Here is an 8,993-nt window from a genome sequence, read left to right as displayed (position 1 = left end):
CTCTTTACCATACTTCAATGGAGCTTTAACAGCTTCACTCAAACTTGGCACCACATTCTTTGTCCACTGTGGAACCACCTGCACTTCCTCCACAACTGGAACCACTCTAGCCGGCATCTTTGGCATAGGAACCATCCTGTCTCTTTGTAGCCAAAGAACCCTTGGTTCTTCTCACACTTGCACTTCTCTTTGCACCACCTGTAGCTCGCCGCATCCCACTTCTTTGGCTTTACTGCATTTGGCAAACCCTGCCTAGCCTCACGCTTCTTTAAAATCTTCTTGGTACGCCCTCTCGCTAGAGCTACCGCCTCCTCGTACAACATTAGGCCATCTAACTCCACCTTATCTCACACTTCTTCATGCAGGTAATCCATGAATTTACACAGCTTCAAAAAACTGGCATTTTCTGTAGCAGTTACCTTGACTAGCTTCCCCCAAAGGGCTTCGAACTCCCACTCGAACGCTTGAAAATCTCTCTCCAAGCTTTGCTTTAATCCGTCCAGATTTCGCTTTACTTCATCCAGCTGTGCATCTGCTACAAATCTGCTTCAAAAAGCCGCCTCCACGGCTTTGCAATCTGCTTTTTCCTCTTCATCAAGGCTATCAAACCATAGCTTTGCTTTACCACGAACCAAGAGCGGGAACACCTGTACCGCACCATCTTCTCTACCGCTTTCCAACACGAACAATCCGTAGTCTTGGAGCCAAGTTTCCGCATCTTCAACCCCAGTGAAAATGGGAAATCCTGTCCAAGCCATCACTAGCAGCATCTGCTCTTCAAAGTCCGCACCTTTGGCATCACAAAAATCACCACTTTGAGTTTAACTAGGAGCATCAGCATACTCCTCCGTGGGGGCACCAGAAGATGGAGAGGGGGAATGGGGGAACACGCCCGGCACAAACACAAGGGCCTCTCTATAGCTCAGGGTATTCATAGCACCCCTATTCTCTCGTAAAACACCTTCAAACACACAACTCACACTAGCAGACCACCTCTTGTTCGATTGCCACTGCTCACACACTCCACAAAACCACCACACGACGCACACTTGTTGCCATGGCCTGTCTCCACCCTTACACACGTACACAACAACTCAATCTCACTCTCTCACACAACACCATCGGTCCGGAGGGGCACACACTTCCACACAGTCGGTGAGGCGGTCCATGGCGGACAACAAGAGAGGCGACCTCTAAACACCCCTCAAGGCTCCCGTGCTGCTCAATTGGGGCTGGGGCAACCACAAGCACAACACAACAACCAACTCACAACCAAACCCAAACAAGATAGGGGCACCACCTAGTTAGAGAGTGAACTAGGACGCAAAAGAGGAGAATCCCTTAGCAATACAAGCAAGAAGGAAGGGTACACTATCACTAATTTAAATGCTACAAATACACACACCAAACACACAAGAAAGAGAGAGATCTTTGTGCAAGAATTTAGCTTCAGTTTTAATGATTGACATGGGTGTATGAACAGCTTGGAGGAAAGTCAAGAGACACGATTAAGTTTGATGATATTGCAATCTACACATTATCTTAGGGTTATGGGAGACCTCTCAGCATACAACCCTCTTATAATGTTTTACTAAGAAACAAAAAGAAACATAAGAGCTCTCGAGTCACATACAAGCAGATACTACAAAAGAATCTCAAAATGAAGACTCGTCACCTTAAACCAAACGAGATGAGGTTGCCAAGCATGAATTGGAGAGACTCAAGAGAGTTTTGACCCGCGATTTGCAACCAACTTATTGATTAAATTGATTTACAAAAGTAGGTACACCTTTGATTGGAAGTTATGAATCACTCACTCCCTTGCAATGTTACAACCAGCTCAAAGAAGCTTTCCTATACACCACATGTAATGGTGCATAGAGAGCTCACTCTCACTCCCTAAAACTAAGATGGTGAATGGCACACTCAAAGTAGTGAGCATTAGTATAGGGATCCTTACCATTTACAAAGGGAGACGGGCTCTATTTATAGGTGAGGAGAGCCCTAATTAAGATTATACCTAATCAACATTTTCATAGAAAATCATGTTTATGAAATTTTTTATATGTTCTTATGAGAGTGGGGCTCTCTTGTCTCTTGAGTCACATAGATGTGGGCTCAAGAGGAGAGAATTATTGAGGTGAAATAGAGAAGATTCTGGAGAGGTGAGTGTTTTTTTGTGTGAGGTTGCCTACTCCACGGTAGAGTAGAGTGGGTGCAATTTACTAAAAAAAGGTTAGCAGTTAGTGTTAGTAGTTTGAAGTTAGTAGGATGGGGTAAAATTACATGGCATATGCACTCAAGGTGCATTATATGATTTATACAATGATAAAAAGTAAGAGAAGAATGAGAATATACACAATTTGGTGGAAACCACAAGATGTAAATGAAATTTTCCACCTTCTCCTCCAGTGAATGAAGCGGTTGTAGAACTTTGTCGGTGCAGTTCTTGTGACCATGGGGAAGTTGAATTCTCCATGATCAAACTCCTCCTTTTGCAGGGCTTGAGATTGGTTATTTGCTAAATTTTTCTCTTTTATAAAAGGATGAAGAGGTTATGGTAATATGAATTTGATTCTAGAGAGAGAAATTGAGCTATATGTGTGTAGAGATGATAATCTTTTGAGCTATGGAGTAAGGAGAGATGGAAATGGTGAAGAATATGAAGTAAGCCATGAAAGTTTCAGGTTTGAGTGAGGGATGGAGAGGAATGAGTGTATGTGTGTGGAAGTGGGAAAGGAGGTGAGAGAAGACTATGGGTTACTTTGTGAGAAAAGTGGGCAGACTGGGGTCCACTCAAAAAATCATAGCTCACGGGTGGTTGCTCCAAAAATCACCAAAACTTTTGAGGTGATTATTCAACTTTTGTTCCACATTTTTGCTTTTGACCACCGCTCCAAATTTGGAGTGGAGATGGGTGCCAAAAATCTCACCAAAAAGCCTATTTTTTATGCATGCTAAAAGTCTTTTAGTGGCCCCCTTCTTTGTTGAATTTGTACAATGCATCCAAGAGTGAGCCCCTCCTTTGTCATATCATAATACAAAGCATCCAAGTTTCCCTTTACACATGCATGGAGGAGGATTATTGGTGAATAAAGCAATATATACATGGTGGGACTAGTGTATGGACTATTCATGGATTTTAGCTTAATGAGCACATGGTGTTAGAATATTGAGTAAAAAAAAAATAAATAAATATGGAGGAATTATGGATATGGAAAGATATTGGAATCATATGATATGGTCCCTCTTTGTATTATTTTGGGTGAAAGAGGAAAAGGTATGAAAGTAAATGAAAATAATATAATAAACATGACTAAGAAAGTAGAAATCATTTTTTTTGTTTTCACTAGGGTGAGGGTGAAAATGTGGGGGTGATTTGTATAAAAGAAAAATATGAGGTTAGAGTATATACACATTGGCAGAAAATACACTTATGGTGCAAGAGGATGAAAGAAGACATACATAAGTTTAATAAACACACACTTAGGTATAAATATTTAAATAAAATATCAAAATAATTATAAAAATCCCTATATTTAGGCCGTATATATAATAAAATATTTACACACAAAGAGGCCATAATATACCTTTCTTAAATTATTTTTTTATTTTTTTGGCTCAGCTAGCCCAGTGACTAGCTAATTGAGGATTTTTAAGAAAATAAAGGAAAAGGCCCCTAACTCACACACGCCTATATACAGTGAAATGGTAGGGATAGCTATAGTGTTTGGGTGAATTTGGTAGGGTGAGGTAGATCACTATGACAATTTATAATAGCCGAAAAATGGCTATCACCGGCACCGGAGAGAACCAGGAAAGTAGGAGAAAGAGAACGGGGGAAGGGGAAACCACAGCAAGAGAGGCAACAAATGCTCAATTGCACTTCACCAAACACTTATACAAACTCACACTGCCATCAACATGGCCATTTACATAAGAAAAATGCAAAGGGCTTTGACAGTCACACTCCTCTATCCAAGAGCTCCACTTTGCAGGCTTCCAACGGGCTCCACAAGCCAAGAAAAAGCTAAGAAGAAAAACCTAATTTGATCATTTTTTAACTTTTATAGGGTGGGGGGTTCAATTTGGGAAATTGCCCTCTAATTGGTCCATGTGGACCCTTTTTTTGGTATCTTTTGGAAAAGAGGGCACCGCTTTGCTCTATCTCTCTCTTCTTTTCTCTTTGCACTTGGGTGGGGGGGCATTCGCGACGTCGCTATTGCCCCCTAGGCTTTTTATTATTTTATTTTCCTTTACCTTCATTTTTTACCCTCTTTTGACTTAGCTTTGCACTGCTTGACTAGCTTGACTTTAATCTTCCCTCTCTCCCTATCCAACTCCTCTTTTTCCACTTTGGTCCAGCCTTACCGTGCCCGGACAGCCCTTGGCTTGCTCTTCGTTGCCCTCGAGCTCTCTTTCTTTTTCTCTCTATGGGGACTACCCCCTTGGCGCTTTGTCTTTCTCTGCCCGCCCTGCCCATCTCCTCACTGTGGGACGGCCCTCTTACATTTACTGGGGAGGCATTAGCGACGTCGCTAATGCCTTTTTCCCTTACCTTCAAAAGATAGCCCTATTTGCCGCGGGAACGCGCACCCACTGGGGGCCGCCATGTCATCGTCTGCAAGGCGGCGCGCACCGCCTCCCTACTGCCAAGCGGGTGCGCTATTACACCGCCCCACCTCGCCACCAAAAACTCTGTGTTTCCGCCCAACAGCGCCCACGGGCCGCCTGCGCCACCATCGCCATAGCCATGAGCTCCAAGAGCTCTCTCTCCTCACTTGCATACAAAAGAGGCCTCACGGCCTACGTCTTAAACCCCTGCGCTGAGAACTCCGCCTGTGCATGTGGGCCAATACCGCTGCCATGTGTCAGCCTAGAGGGTGACAGCCTTTGGAGTTCCCACACTCCCTTCAAAAACTCCCCATTTTTTTAATTTTTTTTTAACAAAACGTTTTTCCTTGGACTTCTTTTCCAAGCTCCCTTCCACTACTCCAAAGTCCTACTGCCAAGATGCAAAGCCCGGCCAAATCTTCACTGTATTGGGTCAGTACCATGTAAACATGCCCACCCTTTGACTTCTTTGAGTTCGCCGCCTAAGGCCGCCAAAAGCCGGGAAATGTATCTGCAAGTACTCGACCGCCAAATGCCCCATTTTTTGTTCACACTGTAACTCGATGCTCAGGCCTCAAAATCACGAGCCGCGACTTCCTGCTGACTCCACACAACACGCCCTCTCTGCTTGGAATTTGTCGAGACCTGGGAAACGCCAAATTGCACATTCCCCAATGAGAGAAAGTGGGCTCAGACTCGGCCCCCGGAAATCTTCTAATGTCCATAACTTGCCATCCAGAGCTCCGATTCGCAATCCGAAAATACAGGCATGCTTCACAACACTCACATGCTTCACAGGCTAGCACTACACATGTATACACTGACATCAACCCGGGCCATCTGTCCCCAACTGCCTTGTCCGTCGGGGATCTGCTACACACTCTTTCTTTAAACTGCCATATCTTAAGCACCGGGGCTCCGTTTGACAAGTCGTCTAGATCGGCTTCTAGAGCACATTGATCACTACATTCTAGGACATAAAACCCACATCTCGGGCACGAAAGTCCACCAACCTTCTTGGCTCTTTGCAACGCACCTTTGGCCTAAAAAACCACTTCAAGCATACACCTCTGCTATCCCTTGGCTGCCAAGGGCCTTGGCACCTGCCCTAGCCTTTTGCACTGCACTCGGTTGCTGCCTTGGCTTGGCATTGACCATCTCTTAGCTCGGATCAACTTTGGCTGCACCAACGTTTGCACCTGCAAATTTTTATTTTTAGCAGAGAGTAGTGCCATTTGTGTCTACATGTGCTATAGTAACAAAGACACAACCTCTATAGTCAAAAGAAGAAGGCAAATGTAATAGCACTTTGCATTAATATAGACTAATAGTACATTAAAAATAAATAAAAAAGTGTTAAGCAAACAACCATAAACATGAAACTAGAAATTGCAATAATCAAAACCATGATAATAATAACTATTACCATTGCCATAATAAACACAAAACTATAAGTATAACCATAATGATAACCGTAAGAAAAATCCTAACCTTAAATTTAAACATAATGATTATCTTAACCATAAAAAACAGATAATCTTAACCAATGCCAATGACATAATTAAAAACAAAATCATGATCATTTCCACTATTATAACCATAAACATAAGCATAAGCATGATCATAAAAGGGTGTCAAAACCATAACCATTGCCACGGACATACCCATATAAATACCATATTCAAAATTGTTGTTAACACCATAACCGTTGCCACTATCATAAGCATAAGCATAAGCATAAACATAACCGAAACCATAACCATAAAAGAGTTATCAAAACCATAACCATTTTTGCTGGCATAGTAAAAAATAAACAATAACCATTGTTAGTGACATAGCAAAAAATAAACCATAACCACAAGCATTATCATAAGCATAAGCATAATAATAAAGGTGCATCATAAGCTTAATCATAATCACAAATAGTGATTATGTGTGTGTATATTTATGTGTACATGTGTGCGTGCATGAAAAAAAAAAGAAGCACTCACATTTAAAAATGTGAGTGTGCGAGAAGTACGAAGGGTCAAGCAAATACCTGCAAAAACAAAGCATAAGCATTTTGTTATCCACACACCCAAACACAAATATTTATGTGTATGTGTGTGTGCATGAAATAAAAAGAAGGAGCACTTACATTTAAAGAATGTGAGTGTGCGAGAAGTACAAAGGATCAAGAAAATACCTGCAAAATCAAGCATAAGCATTTTGTTATCCACACACCTAAACACAAATTTTCTCACACAAATACAACAAAAAAATGTACCTTCTTTGTGTAGAAATATGAAGAAGCATAGATGAGAAGTCGGAAGAGGCAACTCCATGAAGGTCTGCAAGGAGGGAGGAGGAGATGGGCAAGAGCTATTGAGGTGGCCGTGGTGTGGAGAAGAGAGAAAGCACAAAAAATGAGCTCTTGGGTATTGTAAAGCAGTAGGTCATTGATACAGATGTCTGTAAAGGCACTGATATAGATGTTGGTATACACGTTGATACATGTGTTGATTAAAAAAAATGTTGGTATACGTGGCGGTATGAGCATCGGTATATTCCTTGGTGGCGTTGGTATAGGCGTTGGTATGAGCGTTTATATTAGCGTCGATATACGCGACGGAATGTAAAATTTGAATTTTGAATTGAGCAATGTCTCCCTCCATCTTTATCAACACTTATACCGGCGCCCGCCATCGACGTTGGAATAATGGCATCGATAACCAAGTGATCCGTTGTAGCAGTTGTGAGGAGTACAAGGGTTCCTAAATGGAACGTCTTTTACTTTTGAGCTACATGAGATAGGGTGTGTTGATCCTATTGTTGTTGCACCTATGGTGATCTTCACTATCCCTCATGTACCTTGGAATCTACGTCCAATTCCGGTTCCGAAAGTACGTTTGCCAAAGTTAATAGAACTACTCAATGAAAAGATTATCATGGGTATCAAGGTTACCATCAGGAATGTGGGTACAGGACCTATAGTGGATGAATTTACATATGCATTTTTAGGAAGGTCAACTTACTCAATCGGGGATCTCTATTCAGGGTACGATCAATTTCAACTAGATGTTGAGAGTAGAGATGTGACAACTATGAAAACACCTTTGGGACTGGTAAGGATGTGTACCTTACCTCATGGAGCAATGAATTCAGTTGCACATATGATGAATGGGATGAACAAGGTTCTACGTGACTTCATACCTCAAATCACAATGCCATTTCTTGATGATGTGCCCATCAAAGGATGTGAAGACAAAGACAAAGATGAAGCTATGGATTCAAGGGGGTGCCATAAGTTTCTTACAAACCATATCAAAGGCTATGACAAGATTTTGTCAAGGCTGGAAGAAGTTAATCTTACCCTGTCAGGACAAAACTTTGTATATAGAGTAAATGAAGTGTTGATTGTGGGGCATACGTGTGGTCCGTATGGTTGTCCCAAAAAGATGGATGCAATCAAAAACATGAAAGAAACATGTACAACTATAACTGAAGCTCAAAGATTTCTTGGTGCTTGCGTCTTCTATCTTATTTGGATACCACATTCTGAACATGTAGCAGATCCTCTTTATAGGTTGCTGAGAAAGAATGAAAAGGGAAGAAGAGCACTCAAAATCCATGAGGAAGCTAAAGAAGCTACTTTTTTCATCGCCAACCTTGAGAAGGTAGACTATGCATGTGAGAGACCTGTCATTGTGACAATGGACGCAAGTCCTACAGGGATAGGATGGGTTGTAGGGCAAGATGATGATGAAGGAAAAAGATATGTGGTGAGATTTGGAGCCAAGATTCTGAGTTCTCGCCAACGAGATTATGCACAAGTAAAAAGGGAACTATGGGGGGTGGTTACAACATTTAGGTGTGACAAGGAGTATTTGATAGGGTCATCAGTGGGTGTGGAAACTAATTGTTTGCCTCTTCTTGGATTATTGTTCAACTCCTGATATTGAAATGTTGCGATGGATAGCCTACATAAAGTCCTTGAATCCTAAGCTCAAGCATACTGTAGGCAAAGACAATCCAATTGCAGATATGTTATCTAGGGCAAGGTATGAGGATGAACAAGACATGATTATTGAGGGAGACAATGTACGCACAAAGTTTTACACTATTGATCATGCAAAGAGTAGTCATGCATGTTTTGTGTCTTCACTTGAGTCCTTTTCAGAGGAACTATATGAGAACTGTATGAGAACTATATGACGATGAATGGATCTTGATAGGTTGATACTTAAGTATTGTGCAGAATCAGGATGACTGTACTGAGGAGGAATTCAAGAGGATAAGAAGAAAAGCATATGGACACTTCTTGAGGGATGGTTACTTATGGAAGCATCCTAAACAAAGAGTTCGCACACCATTGTGAGCAGTAAGTGATAAGGTTAATC

Source organism: Adiantum capillus-veneris, chromosome 9 (genome assembly GCF_014529385.1).
Source record: "Adiantum capillus-veneris isolate H3 chromosome 9, ASM1452938v2, whole genome shotgun sequence".
NCBI lineage: Eukaryota > Viridiplantae > Streptophyta > Polypodiopsida > Polypodiales > Pteridaceae > Adiantum > Adiantum capillus-veneris.
This window is presented reverse-complemented; position numbering follows the sequence as displayed.